The sequence below is a fragment of the Mirounga leonina genome, unplaced genomic scaffold (genome assembly GCF_011800145.1).
Source record: "Mirounga leonina isolate KUSES-001 unplaced genomic scaffold, KU_Mleo_1.0 Mir_268, whole genome shotgun sequence".
NCBI classification, from domain to species: Eukaryota; Metazoa; Chordata; class Mammalia; order Carnivora; family Phocidae; genus Mirounga; species Mirounga leonina.
Window position 1 is genome coordinate 7,561,183 of NW_023270649.1, and position 19,673 is coordinate 7,580,855.

Here is a 19,673-nt window from a genome sequence, read left to right on the forward strand (position 1 = left end):
GGGAGAGGGAGAAGCAGACTCTCCACTGAGCAGGGAGCCCTGACACCAGGCTCAATTCCCGAACTCTGGGATCATGACCTGAGCCGAAGGCAGATGCTTTAACCAACAGAGCCAACCAGGTGCCCCAATAAATATAAATTTTTAATAAATTTATATATTTGATATTTGTATATTGCTGTATTTATTCATGTATTGATGTATTTATTCCCTCTGAAAACATATTTGGCCATAATCACAAAAGAAGACCATTGCCAGAGACCACACTCTGTGTGTTGAACATTTCTTTGGCAAGACTTTCTGAGCTATGCTCTCCCCAGAAGGAGGAAGCACAGACTGGCTGAAATGCTGAGCTGACACCTGTAATGATGATCTCTTTTGCACTTGAAAGGCAGGTTGAACTGCGAAAACACGTATCTTCAACCAGAACAGCGGAGGCTACAAGAAGCAGTAGAGAATGGGCTGCAGCCCAACTTCAGCTAACGAGGTTTGAAGGGAGGATTTCAAAAGTAATCTGGACAACTTGCCCTGTACCTCAGTCCAGTGTTTAAACACCCCTGGTGTGTAAGATGTGAATGTCTGAAACATCAAAAGGCTCACATTTAAATTTCATTGCCAAGAAAGCACCCTGAAGGCTCATACAAATATCGTGTTTAGGTATCTGCATTATCTGTGCCTCTGCTTCTCGCCATTCCATAGTTAATGAAGAGCAAACAGAAGTAATATTTCTGCCTGTATTCACCTAAACACTGCCCCTCCCTTTGCATTATTTATTATCATTCAAAGTGACGTGATGCCACCAATCTTATGGCTCCATATAGCCTGACCAGCCCCCTGGGAAATAGCGCTCGGGCTGAAGTCTGCCCAAACTAGGCTAGTCTTAATAATCTACCATTGGCAAGTCATTCATTGTAGATATCAACCAAGACAAACAAATCAGCAGAGACTGAAGCAGAAATAGGCACGCTTGGTGGAAACTCAAAGTGGAAAGGAAAGAGGAAAAGCATCTGCTGGAATTGTTGGAGGGAAACACCAAATATGCAAGAATGACATGCACCAGGTAGAACAATTCAAGTTGAACAGGAAGAAGAATGTCAGAGACTCCCAGAGGAAGCAGAGCTGGAGTCACCAGTCAGGAGGAAAGAGAAAAGAATGCTTAGAGTCTTGAGAGAAAACATGACTCAGTGATGACCTTGGACTCAAATCCCTTAGCGTGTCCACAGCTCAACATCCTCCTTTGTACTCCCTCCTGGGGAGCCATACTGCAACATTCCGATGTCTAAGTGTCTAGGAATTGAAGTATATGCCCGTACATTTTTAACGACATCGGTGCTCTATCCAAACTCTAAATTTAACATAGCATCCTTAAAGTCGCACCCCTTGTGTTTTATTTCACTCATTTCTTCATGGAAAAAAATTTCATTTGGAACCCAACTAGCAAGCATAAAATAAAATGAATGTGGTGAAAGTTGACAGTCGACCTCTAGGTATGTGTCGATAGGTGGTGAAAGGGATTGTCTGATTTGTTAACACCGCATTTTGGGATCAGGCCCTCCATAAATACTCTTCTCACACCTCAGAAAGAACAAGAGCAGAATATATTTAAACTGGGCTCACTAGATGAGTCCAAAGCCTGGTCAAGAGACCCGAAGCCTTGAAACCGTAAGTTCTCAGTATATGAGTAAAGTGACACTTCCATTTATTCCAACCCTGCAGTCTGTTATTTAAAGAAACCACATTCTTATCTCTTCTTGGTTTTACTTGTTTGTTTTGTTTTGTTTTATTTCAATTTACTGAATTTCCTTAACATCTGGCAAATGTCTGTATGGTAGAGGGGAGAGGGAAGGCGACGGAACAGGAAGAAGGAAATAAACTTGGGATGGGTAGGAGGGAGTTCCAGAAATATTTTCCATGCAAGTTTCCATACCAAGGCAATGGTAATGAGAGTTTGCTACATGCCAGGCATTGGGTGAGGCATACAAGGCACCATGCTAGATGGACATCAAAGAGAGAGCAAAGAAACACAACAGCTTGGCAGACACACTGACTTAAAAACCCATTTGCACAGGCTTGAGAGAGCCTGTTGTCTCCTGGGGAGGCTTTGGCATGGCCAGAAGAAAACATCAAAGACACTCCAGACTTCAAATCCCTTCCAAGGGTGCGATCAGCAGGACAGGAAATGGGCAAGTCATCCTGGAAGGAATTTGGAAGCGAAGGGGCTTATTCAAGGACACCCCTGGTCCTGCAAAGGAGCGCTCACCATGTGTATGGTCAACACACGTGATATGGTGAACAGCTTGGCACCCAGTCAGTAGCAAGCCTTGCCCTAGCCCCCCACCAAGAAGCTTCAGGGAATAAGGCAACAGAAGAAAAGATAATTCAATAAGAGCGTTTTGTCATCTCCATGGTCAACTTCATATTTTGAAAGGATCCCATGATACAAGAAAGCCTGCATTCTAAAACAAGAGAAGCGTAAATAAATATTCAAAGATAGAAGCCCACAGGGATGGGAGAAGAGCAAACTTAACCAAGAGAAAACAAACAAGTGGGATTTGCCTGAAATCATATCTAGTATGCTAGACTAAAACTCCTGGTAACCCAGCAGGGTTGCTTCATGCTTATAGTATCTCAGTAGGACTGAGGAACCAAAAATTGCCAACAAACACAAGGAAAGGCCTTTAATTCCATGTTGCTGGGAAATAATGACAGACTATGAAATCTGCCCATGTATAGAGTCCAAACGAGACTGAAATTTCACCTGTAGCCTGTCACTGCAGTCGGAGGGTAAAAATGAACTTGGCCAAGCTTTTTTTTTCAAAACACAGAGTTCCTACAAAAGCAAGGGGTAGGAGCTTCCTTGAAGAGGTGGGAATGTTCATTCAAGCAAACGTATGGGATACACGCATATATACAGATTGTATGTATTGCTGCATACATACATACATATTTATATATTTTAAAATAGATTAAAATATAAATATACATTTTAAAAATATCTTTTAAGTTGAACAAAGCTGAGATTTTAGAGTAAGGCCTCAGAAAATGGGGAATTTTTAGATGAGCCCCCAAGCCCAGTAACCTTTCCTTCTGTATGCCTAGTAAGCCACAACCCATGGGTGCAGTCTGGCGGCCTTGTAGCATAATGGTCACGCTTGGAATTTCTGGAGTGAAAGCTTCAGGCCGTACATACCAGTTTCACTACTAATTATCAGTGTGACTTAGAAAAGTTCCTAATCCAGAAAACATGGGCATAATATCAGTACTTACCTTACATGGCTATTGTGGGGATTAAGCAAGATGATAGATGTAAAGCATTAGACTGGACTCTAGCACATGTTAGGGACTCAATAAACATTCACTATTAATATCACAACTCTGTTATAAGCTCTGCATCCCATATCCCTTGGTAGCGTCCACGGCAACCAACAGAGCAAAGAGTAACCAGTAGTATTTAACGTGTGCCTCTTGCTCAACTTAGAAATTAGAGTTCCGTAACTTGTTTGATTCCCTAAACCCCACAATATAAACAGACATATAAAACAGAAAATTTCTTTTCTTTGTTCTATGTGGTCATTTCCATCAGCTACTAAACAAATGCTTTTTTTTCCCCAGTGTACCACTAATTTTCTGTTTAATTTCATCTTCTTAGGACAGAGTAAATGCCTATTCCTTGTCATCAGTATTAAATCCCATAAGTAATTCTAGATGTAAGTACCATATTAGTACCTTAAAACAATGTTCCTCAAGATTTCTCCAAGGAGCAGATTGTCCAGTGTGAATAGGTACTCCTATTAAAAAAAAAAAAGAATTCTGTATTAATTTGAAAAATGTGGATTAAACAATGGTAACCAGGCATGCAGGATTTATCAGAGTTTTAAATATGCTAATATGTGCTAGGATCTCCAGGAGATGAATATAAAATCCCATGTTTCCCCAAATCACTTGTCCACACAGCTCATTTTTCATGGAATTACCTCTTTCACAGTACTATGATCCTCAGATAGAACTAACACTTTGGGATACCCTATCTTAGAGGGATGACTTGAAATCTTAGGATTTTATCCTGGAAAGTGGGGTCACGATCTCATGAGAACACAATCACTTTTGTACACAAATGGTCTGCATATAAAGCAATGGTGGCTATAAAATGTCAGTGCCCTGAGCCCTAGGGTTGATCCTGATGATTTTGCTGGTTGGGAAGGTATCTCCTCTTTCTAATACTGCTCCCTATATAGGCTCCTCCCACCTCTATAAGCTCAGAAAAGCCAAATTCTTCAAAAGATGAATATAGTACTATTTTCAGTCAATACCAACATTTGTTGTAGAAATGTGTTATGCTAAACATGTCATCAGTGAATACAATGAAAGATAACAAAATCTACATTTGTATCATACTTTCCATGGTCATTTTTTTTACTTTTTAAAAATTTTTAAATTTTATTTTATTATGTTATGTTAGTCACCATACAGTACGTCATTAGTTTTGGGTTTTTCTTGATTTTTTGAAATCCTTTCTCTATTCCTGGAATCCCTGTAAAGATATTTCTATATATTTATTCTCAAGTAGCATGAAAACATTTTGGAATTCTTTGCTAACTTAGTTTTATGATATTTTATAATTTTAGCAGATTTGGAAGTTATATAGATGCAAACATAATGCAAGATAGGCAAAATATACAGCCACTCATCTGGGGGATGAATAAAAAGAGAAAAATCCCTTTCAATATTATCAGTTTCCATAATGTCTTATTAGTTCCCTAGAAATTTAATTTTGAAGCTGTGTCATACTTCCAAGATTTGATCTGAAGTAAAAGAGTCAATTTCAGTAAAATACCAAAAAGACGTTTTCACGTTTTCAATTTCATTAGACTGCATATTGGTATAAGACATACATGGATCCATGTCTCAATCTACTACTCTGTAACACTGGAGTTGAAATATTAAGCAAACAGTATTTCAGGTAAGAAACTTACCAGCAATTTGCTTTTACCTTGTGAAAAAAGTAAAATAGTAGTTTCATACCCAAACACTGGTAAACAGACTATGGAATAATTTGAGTTTTAGGGCTATGAATATTCTGATTTTTATATTCATGCATTCCTTCAGGCATAAATTAAGTAGGCCACAGGGCAGTTGGAGGGTGACCACAGCCTGACAAACCTTACGGTTCAGCAGATGTGGTTGTAAGATATGGCTTCACTGAAAAATATTCACCACTAAGGAATTTTAGGACTCCACTCTGAGGTTTGATTTAAAAACTTGGAATTGCCAATAGAAAACAAGTGGGTGGTACCATCATATGGGTCTTGGGACACAGAAATATTTAGTTGCCTCAAGTAAGCAATAATATGAATCAAATTGCAATCTTCTACAAATGTGCAAGTCATGAGCTAAGAAAGTTTTTCTGCACACGCAATGTCTTTATTCAGTTTCTTTTTGTTGACTTCCAGATACCTGGGGGCTTTTCTTGGTGTATATATTAGAAACCCTCATGTGGGTCATTCCCTTTGAAAGATCGGCTCAATATTTGAGTAAATTATTTGAACAGCATATTCTTTGATTTGGAAATAACATGAATTCTCAACTAAATGTATAATTATTGAAATGTTCCAAGATTTTAAAGGAAATATCACATTCACAGTCACTTCCTGGGCTGTGGAGCTGAACACCATCATTTAAAATATACATTGAGAAATTCCATTTAAAATCATGAAATGCACAGGAATCAAGTAAGTACCTAGATGTGTGGGAGAATAGGGACCAAGGAGCTTCAGAAACAATCTAATGTCAACCTCATGCTTCAAAGTCTTGGGTTAATAAAAATTGAGTAAGACCAGCAGTACTACTTTGATCTAGATCAAAACTTCCCACGCTAATTCCTTGGCTGTAAGAGGAAAGTGAATTTCCAGATTTCTCGTTGTAAAGAAAAAAAATCTGAAAGATGCTGACATAATTCTTCAATGGTTCTAAAACTTGTGGTTAAATTTATGAAACTCCTTGAGTTACAATCTAACAGTTACAGAAAGCAGGAGTGGTGGTGGGCGGGGGGGCTGGTGAAATTAACATGTCCAAAAGTTACAAAGGAAACCTCTAAGATAAGGCAGAATTGCACTATCTTTTCCTTAATGGGTTCTGGTTCCCCACCTGGGGGATAATTCCTTCTGCAAGAAATACTTAGTTCACAAAACTCTTGATTTGTTCCAGTTTCTCGCTTACCTTCCCACTGAATATTCAGAGTATCACTTACTTTTATTAGTCTGAATGAACTCTTTGGTTGCCCAATCACGACAATATTCATTTTAAAATATTCTTGTTTACTTGCTGTGCCCTTGAAAATGACCATATAGAACACCACCACACTCACTCATACAGACGAATGAAGACCAAGCAAAAGAAAAGTCGTGTTCCCATTGCCTAAGAAGTTGGCAGTGTTCCTCACTGGACTGTAAGCTCTGTGAGGGGAGGGATATTAAGTGCTTGTTCTTCAGGGTGTCATCTCCACTAGCACGGTGGTTTGCACATAATACAACTCCATAAATATTTCAGTTTGGTTCATTACATCTGGGGTTATCAGCGCCTGTGCACTGGGTTTCCTCTACTTATTATCAATTACACTTCACAGTGACTTTTCTAGTTAGGCAGTATTACCCTCATTTCATCAAGTGCAAGGTCACATAGCAAGAAAGCAAAACAACTGAGATTAGAACCCAAGCTTTCTTATTCCAAGTTTATTACTCCCACCCACATCAGATACCTGAAACAGTATTCAGCAGACAGAAGCAGTTTCAAAATCTTTTCTCATCCCAGCAAATAAAGGATAGTATTTGATTCTTCTCATTTCTACCTGAATATCTGATATAGGAATCCTTCCTTAAGAGTGTTGAGATCACTATTTCTTTCAATTTTGAAGGAGCAGAAAAGTCTTCAGTTAATTAACTAGAGAAAAAGCTTCCCGATTCCCATTTCAATATTTTCCTAATCACATTTCTGTTTGGAACACAGGCACTGAATTTGGAACCTGAAGCCCATTTCCTGTCTAAAATGGTTTTCATTCATTGAATGTGAACACTTGTTTTTTATTGCAAAGTTGTTTACAAAGCCGAGCTGCTGGAATTCATTTCTTTTAATGAACAAAAGAGTGATGGAATATTTAGCTGGAAGGAATTCACAGAGAGTTGCGTGCAACTGGCAAAGAGTTTTAAGGAAAAGTTTTCAGTTCTAATGGAGGTTCCTCAATCCAAATTGGAGGAACATTCAGGTAAAATTCTCCTAATGAAAGAACTGAATAAATGAGAAAAGAAAGTTTGATAACATCTTCAAACTAAACAGAGATGGTTCTCATCCAAAAGAATCATGCATTCGGGAAATATTAATAAACATCGAATCCTTGCTACACGCCAGGCATCAGGATCCAAAGTTCACCAGGACTTTGTGATTTGTACCCATAAAAGATAACCAACAATTTTATGTTTTTGCAAAAAGTGCCAAAAGACTACTGCTCCTAAAATAAAATTCATCATTTGAAAGTGAATAATTCAGTGGTTTGGGGTATATTTATAGAGTTGTGCAATCATCATCACTATCTAATTCCAGAACATTTTCATCACCCCAGTAAGAAACTCTGTACCCAGTAGCAGTCACTCGCCATTCCCTCCTCCTCCCAGCCCTTGAAATCTCTATGGATTTGCCTATTCTGGACATTTCATATAAACGGGATCATGCAATATGTGGTCTTTTGTGATTAACTCCTTTCACTTAGCATAATGTTTTTGAGGTTCATCTACATTGTAGCATGATTCACTTCATTCCTCTTTAGCTGAATCATATTCCATTGTATGGATAAACCATAGTTTGTCCATCGATTCCTTAGTTGATGGACTTTTGAGTTGTTTGCACCTTTTGGCTATTATGGGATAATTTTGCATTGAACATTCATGTACATGTTTCCTCAAAAACGTGTTCCTTTGATATGGTCAACTTAGAAGCAAAGAAAAATAAGACTTAGAAAGGTGCCTACCACTGTGCCAAAGACAGCACACGTATCAGTAGTTTGTTCCCTTTATTCCTGAATAGTATTTTACTATATGAAGACACCACGGTTTATTCATTTACCAGTTGTAGGATGTTTGGGTTGTTTCTAGTTTTGGGTAATTATGAATAAAGCCACTATAAATGTTCACATACAGATTTTAGAGTGAATATAAATTTTAATTTCTCTTGGGTAAATATCTGGGAGTAGGACTGCTGCATCATATAATTCTGTTTAACTTTACAAGAAATTGCTACACTCTTTTCAAGGACACCTGACCATTTTGCATTTCCACCAGCAATGTATCAGTTCCCATTGCTCTAAATCCTTGCCAACACTTGATATTGCTAGATATTATTTGTTTCTTTAGTTTTTAACCATTCTGACACATGTACATTGATATCTCACTGTGATCCCTTTAAGTTTTGATGTTCAAAATTATCCTAGGTGGGTTTTTTTACATTGTTTTTTACCTGGAAAGTAACCTGATACTGTTTTCTTTTTCTTTTTTTTCTTTTTTTTTTATAGATTTTATTTACTTATTTGAGACAGAGAGAGAGCACGGGCAAGTGGGGGGGCAGGGAGGGGCAGAAGGAGAGGGAGAAGCAGACTCCCCGCTGAGCAGGGAGCCTGACGTGGGGCTCGATCCCAGGACCCTGGGATCAGGACCTGAGCCGAAGGCAGATGCTTAACCGACTGAGCCACCCAGGCGCCCCCATTATTGTTGTTTTCTAGCATTTTAAAAAACTTGCACAGAAGTAGAGAGAATGGTATAATAAATCTGCATAAACTGTTCACCCAGCTTCAATGATGATCAGCATTTTTGCCACTTTGTTTCATCTAGTACCACCACCATTTTCTGGTTTGTTTTTTCTGGAGTCCTTTTAAGCAAAGCTCATACTTCATCTCATTTCACTATTAAGTATTTCAATATGAATCCCTTGAATAACTTTAAAAATAAAACAAAATGTAATCACAAGTGACAACATTAACGATAATTCCTTAATGTCCTCTAATATTCAGCCTATGCTCAAATATCCCCAATTGCCTCAAACGTGTCTTTTTAAAAGTTGCTTTGTTTAAATTTAATTTGCTTATGATGTGAGGTGGAAGCTAAAAAATTTGAGGTCCTACCCCCAAATGATTGAGTTTCCACTCAATTTTCAGAAATAGTTTAAGCTTAGTTCAGATTTTACCCAAGTTATAGCTTAGCTATTTCAAATTATATTTTTATTACACAACAGCAATTGGAGATTATAAGGCAGATATTAAGAATACAGAATTGGCATATCATTTAACCCACAGATCAAAACACTTAAAAGATGACTGCCACTATTAAACAGTGTAGACAACTGATTCTGTTGGCAGTGAATACATGGGTTGGCACTTTATAAAGTTCTTTATAAAGAACCCCTTCCCATGCCCCCACCTCTTTATTTGTCCACTAACAGAAGGACATGCTTCTCTTAACTGGCACTGTTGCAAACAAGGGCTATTCATACTAGGCCCTCAAAACTATTGAGAATTAATAAGATGTCCCATCAAGAAGTGTGTGTGTGTGTGTGTGTGTGCGTGCGTGCGTGTGCACGCATATGTGTGTGTGTTTTGCATTAGGGGCTTAAGCCAAATGAAATTTTGGTTTTGTTTTGGAATAAAACCCATATAAGGAATTTTTTGCCATGCCAGTTTAACTTCTACTTTATTTAGAAACAGATAAGACTTTATTTTGAATTAGTTCCATTTTAGTTCACAGTTGAGTCATACAAACATCTAGAGATTAGTAAGTAGATTTAAAGATAAGCAACTTGGTGTGTTCTGTTCTAGTTTTTTAAATTAATATCTCAGTGTAAATTCTTGGTTGTTACAAGACTTTTCTTCAATCCGAACCATCGTGCTGTGTTATATGGTTCCCTACAGCCCCTGAGCTCTTTTTCAACATTTGCACAAATGTATTTGCTTGCTCTATTACCATTTAGTCCAGATAACAAGGCTCAAGTAAATGTAGCCTGCACAATAAGAATATAACCACTGTTTAAAATCAAACTTCAGAGTGGGTCAACATGGCATAATCTCCTGCCTAAGTGATCTGTAATTCGCCTCTCCAGATAGTCATCTTGGCCCTGGAGTAGTTTAAAAGGTAGCAGCTGCCAAAAATTGTTAACCATTAAACAAAGGTTGACTTTTCTTTTGTGTGACAGGAACAAAGGTGCACTTTTAAATCTATGTCTAAAAAATGTGTAGGTTTTGAAGAGTTCAGTCTGCTCTACAACTCTTGCTTTTAGTATCCTGAACAGACCTTTTAGAAGTGCTTGGGGGTTTTGGTTTGTTTTTTTGTTTTTTATTTTGCCTTGATTAGGTGATCTCAGCCAAGGTATGTGTTTTATTTCTGGGGGTGTAAGTTGACACAAACAAAACTTGGAAAACAGTCCTAAAAGGAGGGCATATTACACTGAAATGTATTCCATCAATTGCCAGAATATTTAAGAACACTGAGTCATCATCATGGGTAATGCCCCCTTCATGAGGGCAAAAAGGAGTTTTCATCATGAAGAATATTCATCTCTCTTACTGAACCATGGTGCAATGTAGCAGTCCACATATTCGCCTTTCATGGTAGCTAAAAAGTAAACATTAGCATTTTTGCTCACTTTTCAATTTCATAAAGTTAGCCCACTGCATTACTTCCAGCTTCAAAGAATTCTATAGTTTCATTTTCAAGGCCACTCTAGAAGACATGGCATTTTAAGCACGAGGAGACTTGAGACTCCTACACGTGCAGCCTCTCATGGATTCAATTAGTCACCATTAGAACCTGAAGATCTAAGTTTCTATGTAGTTGACTGTGCTTAAGGCAGGTTTTTCCCAGGGCATTGTGTCTTTTCACAATTATATTCGGTTTCTGCCAAGTTCTCCTTTTGGAACTCAGAAGGACAATGCCAGGTTTTTCATTAGCGTAATGAGCCCATTCGCCAGAGCCAATGGGATATCTTGTTACTTTTCAAATTCCTTAGAGTAAAAATGTTGGCAAAGTCATTGCTTTCTTCTACCTATTAGAAATGTTTTTCTTTACTTCCAGATAAAAGACACAAAGATAGTTGAAGTGATGTTTTATAACTATGGTTTTTCAACCTCCCTGGCACTATGAACATTTGGGGTCAGATAATTCTTTGTAGAGGGGGCTGTCCTATGCATTGTGGGATGCTTACCAGCATCCCTGGCCTCCACCCACTAGATACTAGTAGCTACCCCACCCCAGTAGTGACAACCACGAATGTCTCCAGACATTGCTAAATGTCCTCTAGGGGACAAAATCACCCCCCGTCGAGAACCATGGTTTTATAACCAGCGAGACAAATATTCATTTTCTGTCTTTTAAATTATTTAGGGGCACCTGGGTGGCTCAGTTGGTTGAGTGTCCAACTCCTGATTTTGGCTCAGGTCATGATCTCGGGTCCTAGGATCGAGCCCCACGTCAGGCTTCACACTAAGTGGGGAGTCTGCTTGAGAATTCTCTCCCTCTCCCTCTGCCCCTCCCTATGCTCATACTTTCTCTCTCTCTCTCTCTTTCTTTCTCGCTCTCTCTCAAATAAATAAATCTTTTAAAAATTAAAAATAAATTATTTATTTATTAATACATTCTACAGTCAGCTACTATGGAAGGAGTGGTGCTGGACACAAGGTGGTACTACACAAGATGCTTGCATGATGCTTGTCCTCACAGAGTTTATGGATTAGCCTAGGAAGCCCACAGTCTAACCTTATTCCTGATATCTCCAGACAAGAGTCCTGAACCACGGTCAGTATAGGCTAGGTCCCATTCTATGAACTCACATCTTGCCTTGGCTCATAACCCTCAAATCCCCAAACCAGAGCACCTGTGTGACCTCAGTGGTCCCTCCAAAGGATGATCCTGCTCTCTTTTGAGCTATTTCATGGTACTGCGTTGGTGCCATCCATTACCTACTTCCTGGTTTATAGATGCTATCTATATACAGCTCATAATTTTCTTATTCCTAGTGACTGGCACCACCCTAAGATAGATGCCTGGCTGACTGCCTGGATGGATGGTCAGGTCAATTACCGTGGAGTAGCTTGACATCCAAACTAGAGCTTGGAGACAATTTTTTTTTTTTTTTTTTGGTAGTACGAGAATGACATGACCAAAACAATTACTTATAAATATCATCCATGTGACATTGTGCTGGAAAAATTGGAGAAGGGAAAACCTGAAGCCATAGAGATAGTAATGAAATTATTTTATATTCTTTATATAGATCAATAAAGTACATTAGTAGAATAATGGCAATGTAAATGAGGAACGAATGAACAAAAAGGAGAACCATTTCAAGGAAAAAATAAACAAAAGTTTAGAAGAGGAAGTGATCACTACAAAGGAAATGAGAGTCAAAGGATTCTGAAGTTCAGAGTGTGGGGATCTGAAAGTATGGTTTCTCCATTAAATACAAATAGAAGTTTTGAGATGAGTCAAAGATGTTAGGACATACTGAGACCATCATTCTTCATGTAACTCTCCTCTTTTGAAAGCAATATTCTTATGAATTTTTTTACTCTTACATTAAGTTCAGCAGTAATCTAAAAGCAACCAAATTAGGGAGTCAGATGATTGACTTTGTGAACAATATCACATGGGAAACAATGATGAGAAAAGCAACACAATACAGATTAAAGAGGACTTATAGGATCCCTTTACCATTGTGAGAACAGACTGTGGTGGGGCTAGGGTAGAAGCAGGGACATCATTTAGGAATCTGTTATATTAAACCCCAGTGTCAGGGGTGGGAACTATGAGAAGTGGTCAGATTAGGGATATACTGCAAAGACTGAGCCAACAGAATTTGTAGATGAATTCATTATAAAAAATGACTCAAAAAAGACCCCAAGATTTATGGTGTGATTTACTGAGTTAAGGAACTTAGGGAAGTAGCTAATCTGAGAGGATATCAAAAATTCATTTGTTAACATGGTAACCCTGACCTCTTTAGAATATCTAAGCATAGATATCAAGTAGTCATCAGAAATACAAATCTAAAGTTAGGTGCTTGACTGGAAATAAAAACTTGGGAGTAGTATTGCACAGGTTTCTTAATTGGAGACAATAGAACCCCCTCTAGCCAGTTTAAATAGAAATGGGATGCTATAATATATGCATTCTTATGTTTATTACAGTATTACTTACAAGAGCCAAGAGATGGAATCAACCTAAGTGTCCAATGATTGACGAATGGATAAAGAAGGTGTAGTGTATATATACAATGGAATATTACTCAGCTATAAAAAAGGATGAGATCTTGCCATTTGTGACAACATGGATGGGCCTAGGGGGTATTGTAATAAGTGAAATAAGTCAGACCGAGAAAGACAAATACCATGATTTCACTCATATTTGGAATCTCAAAAACAAAAAACAAAAAACAAATAAGAATAAGCAAAGAAACAAAAAGCAAAATCACACCTATAAATAGAACAAAGTGATGGCTGCAAAAGGAGAGAGGGGTGGAGGGATGGGCAAAATCAGTGAAGGGAACTGGGAGATACAGGCTTTCAGTTACAGACTGAATAAGCCACAGGAATAAAAGGTACAGCATAGGGAATATAGTCAATGATATTGTAATAGCATTGTATGATGATAGATGGTAGCAACACTTGCAGTAAGCATAGTATAATATATAGAGATGTTGAATCACTATGTTGTACATCTGAAACTAATGTAACATTGTGTGTCAACTCTACTCAAAAAATAAGAAAAATAAAAACCATAACAACTAAAATAAAAAGTAACACCTTCAGCTCTAACTGGAAAGGCAACATAAGAAGAGTAAAAGTTGGCTCTGATGTAGACGTTCCATATTAAAAACATAGGACTATAATAATCCTTAATCAGTAAATGTGGGTAAAAAAGCAGTTGTAGTGTTCCTAATTTTATTCTGTATTATGCATTTAGGCTAAGTCAAAGTACAAAAATGTGCTGAATAAGGGGGCGCCTGACTGGCTCAGTCAGTAGAGTGTGTGACTCTTGATCTCAAGGTTGTTAAGTTCGAGCCCCATGTTGGGTATAGAGATTACTTAAAAAAATAAAATCTAAAAAAATGTGCTAAATGAAATATTTTTAATTTATGTAGAATTGTATAGGCTGATCAAATAAAGAAAATTCATTAAAAAAAAAAAAAAAAAAAAAAAAAAAAGAAATGGAGTATTACATGGTTCCAAGAATAGATAGAACAAGACCCGGATGTTACATAGCCAAACATGATGCAGCCAGGGCAAACATCCAACCACACCATGGGAAAGTTCTAATAGAAACACCATTGTTGGTACTACCCACTGTGACATTAGGGACTGGGCATTGGAAATCTATCTGACTTCCTTCAGACAAAGCAGATATACCTTAGTCATGAAAAGTGACCCTATCTCTCCTAGTCATGTGCACCCAGATTTTGCACTGGTGCATATGAGATGAAGAAATTCAGCCACATGTCTCCACTCCAGCTATAAGAAAAACATGCCATTTTAGCTTTACAACTTCTTTTTTTTTTTTTAAGATTTTATTTATTTATTTATTTGAGAGAGAGAGAATGAGAGACAGAGAGCATGAGAGGGAGGAGGGTCAGAGGGAGAAGCAGACTCCCTGCCGAGCAGGGAGCCCGATGTGGGACTCGATCCCGGGACTCCAGGATCATGACCTGAGCCGAAGGCAGTCGCTTAACCAACTGAGCCACCCAGGCGCCCAGCTTTACAACTTCTTGAGTGTTAGAAGGAAAGCTAGAGGAGTTTGGAATGAGTGTTGAATAAGTAAACTTGCTATATTTGCTTCAGGGAGCCAGTGGTGTATAGATGGTATTTACAATTATGGTACTGGGTGAGGCCACTTGGGGAGAGAAGAGGGACAGTGGCTGGGCTGAGTCCTTGAGCACCCCAATACTTAGATATCCAGGGAGGAAGCTAAGAACAATCAAGTAGTGAGAAGAAGAAAAACCAGAAAAGTATCGTGTCCTAGAAGCTCGAGGAGTAAGTGGTCGACTGTACTGAATGGTGCTTTGAGATAGATTAAGAACAGAACTGACCACTGGATTTGAAAACATGTAGACCATTCATAACTTTGACAAAAGGTATTTCAGTGGAGTGATTAGAATAGGTGAGTAAGAGATCTGGAGAGGGTGAAATGGAGATGATGTGTATAAAGGGGTCAAGATATGGTGATGGGAGTTGGTGGGGGAATGGGACCAAGGGAAGGTCTTCTTTCAAATGGTAGATATTTAAAAATCAAAGAGGAAAAGTGCATAACATAGCCACATATCTAAACAATCCAGCCAAGCTGTATATTTTGAATTTTCTTTCATAAAAGCTGGTTTATTGCCTGATCTGTGCAAATACCGTGTTTTTAAACATTTTTTTCTAACCTGTTGGAATGCCCCTGTGGCAGGATGTCAAGGGCTTTCTGTTTATCATCTCACTGTGCTCTGCGTCTTGACACACTCATCCTTTCACAACTGGAGAATAAACTCTCTGATCTTGTTCACACTTTCCCTGAAGCACTCCTCATTTCAGCTTTCTCTACCTTTAACAAACACGTTCATCAGAAAATATTACCCTTGTGTTATCCAGAAGAGGAAGGCACTTAACTTTAGAAGGGGCTAGAATATGAAGGTCAAATCATATAGTGTGTAGCCATTTGAGACTGTCTTCTTTTACTCAGTATAATTCTTTTGAGATTCATCTGTATTGTATCAATAGTTTCTTCCTTCTTATTGCTGAGTAATATTCTATTTTTTTTTAAGATTTTATTTATTTATTCATGAGAGACAGAGAGAGAGAGGCAGAGGGAGAAGCAGGCTCCCAAGGAGCAGGGAGCCCGATGTGGAACTCGATCCCAGGACCCTGGGATCATGACCTGAGCCGAAGGCAGACGCCTAACCATCTGAGCCACCCAGGTGCCCGAGTAATATTCTATTTTATGGATGTACCACCACTTCTTTATCCTTTCACCAACTGGTGAACATGGGAGTTGTTTCCAAAATTAAGAATAAAACTTCAATGTGGTATATATATATATACAATGGAATATTACTCAGCCATAAAAAAGAATGAAATCTTGTCATTTGCAATGACATGGAGGGAGCTAGAGAGTATTATGCTGAGCAAAATAAGTCAGAAAAAGATGAATACCATATGATTTCACTCATATGTGGAATTTAAGAAACAAAACAGATAAACATAGGGGGAAAAGAAAAAGAGAGACAACCCAGAAAATAGACTCTTAACTATAGAGAACAAACTGAGGGTTACTGGAGGGGAGGTGGGCAGGGGGACGAGATAAATGGGTGATGGGTATTAAGGAGGATACTTGTGATGAGCATTGGGTGTTGTATATAAGTGATGAATCACTGAATTCTACACCTGAAACAAATATTACACTGTACATTAACCAACTGGAATTTAAATAAAATCTTGAAGGAAAAAAAAGGACAAAACTGCTAAATACATTCACATTCATTTTTTTGTGTGTGTGGACAAATAAAGAGTAATGTCTTCAATGTTTTCACTTCTCTTGGGTAAGTATGGAGTGTAACTGCTGAATCATAATATAAGTGTATGGTTAACTTTAATCTATACCAGAGGTAGTAACCATTTTATAGTCCAACCAGCAATTCATCTCACATCCTAAAAGCTTGCTAAACTCACTTATTAGTTCTAATATGTTTTTTGTAAAATATTTGGGATTTTCTACATAGTCGATCACATTGCTGAAGAAAAAGACATGTTTTATTTGCTCCTTTCCAATCTGTGCTTTAAAAAAAAAACTGCCATATTTCACTGGCTAGAATCTCCCAGTATGATGTTGACTGGAAGTGGTGAAAATAAAAACCCTTGTCTTATTCTTGATCTTGGAAAGAAAATATTCGATCTTGAATAGGAAAGTAGGAGGTTGGCTATAGATGTTTTCACTGATGCCCTTTATCAGAATGAAGACAGTTTGCCTGATGAATACATGTTGAACTTTGTCAAATGATTTTTCTGCATCTATTGAGATGATCATGATGAATTTCACTGATGTTTTAATGTTGAACCAACCTTGCATTACTAGGATAAGTCCTACTTGGTCATAATATAATTTAATTTCTACATTTTATTTGCTAATATTTTGTTAAGAATTTTTGTGTTTATGCTCCTGAGGGATATTGGTCTGTAATTTTCTCTCCTTTAAATGTCTTTGGTCTTGGTATCAGGGTAATGCTGGCCTCAAAATCTGAGCAGGAATGTGCTTCATGTTCCTCTCTTTTCAGGAAAAGTTTATATAAAATTGTGTTATTTCTTCCTTTGTTGTTTGGTAAAATTTGCCAGTGAAGTTATCAGAGCCCAGAGTTTTCTTTGTTGGAAGATGTTTAACTACAAATTTAATTTCATTATTTGGTGTAGGATTATTCAGGTTATTTGTTTTTTCCTGAGTGAGCTTGAGTGGTAGGTATTATAACATTTGAACAATTTTTTCCATTGCATCTAAGTTACCATTTCTATTAGCAAAAAATTGTTCAAAGTAGTTCCTTATTTCCTTTTTAATGTCCTTAGGATCTTTAGTGATGTTTCCTTTTTCAGCACTGATACTGTTTAATTTGTGAGTTCTCTCTTTTTTCTTTAGCAGTTCAGCTAAAAATTTTTTTTTATCAACTTTATTGATTTTTTTCAAAGAAATAGATTTGGCTTTTATTGATTTTCTCTTTTCTCTGTTTTTAATTCCATTGATTTCTGGCCTTATTTTTATTGCTTAATCTTTTATTTATTGATTTCAGTTAAATTTGCTTTTTTGTAATTTACTTAGGTAGAAGTTTAGGAAATTGGTTTGAGACCTTTGTTTTGAAACATTTAATGCTATACATTTTCCTCTTAGTGTTGCTTTAGCTGCATTCCACACAATTTATATGTTGTCTATTTAACTCATTAAAATATGTTCTCCTTGTGACTTTCTCTTTGTCTAATGGGTTATTTAGAAGTGTGTTATTTCATTTCTAAAAATTTGAGCGATTTTCCAAATAACTTCTTATTGATTTCTAGTCTAATTACTTTTTAGTCAGACACATAATTTTAATATTTTCAATTATTTTAAATCTGTCCAGGTTTGTTTTATGGCTCAGAATACGGTCTATTCATACTCTATGTTTATCATACTTAGTTTCACTACAGAAATATTCATATGCTTCACTACAGAAATATTCATATGATTGATTTCCTGGGGTTTCCCCAGCCTCCACTATAGGTGTTATATAATACACAGTATATGCACCATGTAATCTTCCTAAAACCTGAAAAACTGTAAATTCTAAAACACATCTGGTTTCAGGGATTTGGTATAATTGTAGACTGATTTCTTGTTTATATTATGCATGTGATCCAGAATATGTTTATATTGTTTTTAGATTATCATTGACATAAAAACACCTAAATTAAGAAATTCATAGGAAAACTTTAAGACTCTAAAGAATATTTCCCTAGACCATGGAGGCCATGGTTCCCAGCCAAAAAACTTAGCAATGATGAATTTATGATATAATAGTGTTGAGTTTTCTTTGGCTCTAGCTGCTTTTCTTAGGAGAGACCTCCTTTGAAGTGCTAAACTATCTGACAGGCAAATTTGGGTGGCACTTTTTGTTCTGGGTTTTCTTGGATATGATCAGAATTGTCAAAGGCAATTTTACTGCTTTTCTGTGATGAGTACTAAAAATTTCAAGGACAGCCCTGAGGAGATAGAGAAGATAAACAGTTCATGACAAATATCAATCTCATTCTAGATCAGAACTATCTTGCTTATTGAAATCCTATAATTATCTATTGAAACCAAGAAATTGCTTATCAAAACCAAGAAAGTTGGCAGTTTTAGAATAAATTCTTACCAACAGTATTCCCAAATCTGTAGTAATGAACCAGAGGAAACGAGTACATTTAAGTGTCCTTACAATTGCAAACCTCAGCCCAGATTTAAATAATGCCAGTCTTTATAAAAAAATATTATCGAATGGAAATGATAAATCAATGGGGCTTCAATTTTGTAGGATTAGGGGAAAAGTCTCAAGATCAGCAAGTAGGAGTTAAATTAGTAAATTCAATAGATAACGTGTAGGTCAGCCAAACCCACAAGCAGGAGGCAGACAATGCAGGTACAGAAAGCAGCAAAGCTCTGACACAGTTGGCATTCTTTTAACCACAAGAATCTGAAGAATCAAGAGAATTGTGGGAAACTGACTAGAGATCCTGAAGGTTGATGCCACAACTTCTCTGCACATTTTCCACTCCTGGTCACCCAGGAACAAAGACTCCCACCTTATTTCAATGACATTATAAAACGAAATTCATATGATAATGAGGAAAACAGTAATCGGGGGTGGACCAGAAGATCATCTGGTTAGTTCTATCTTGACAGAGTCTTGATCACAAGGTTAGGTTTGATGTCATTAAGGGGAAGAATATTAAAAATTACTTTTAACTGGGTGCTACCGATATATTGCTTCTTCTCATGGAATCTGGGTGGACTCCATGTTAAATAATAAAAGTGATGTGGTTATGAACTCAAGTGGAATGACCTTATCTACTCTTAGATCCCTGCTTAGAAGAAAAATTTTAGGAAGCTAAGATTCAG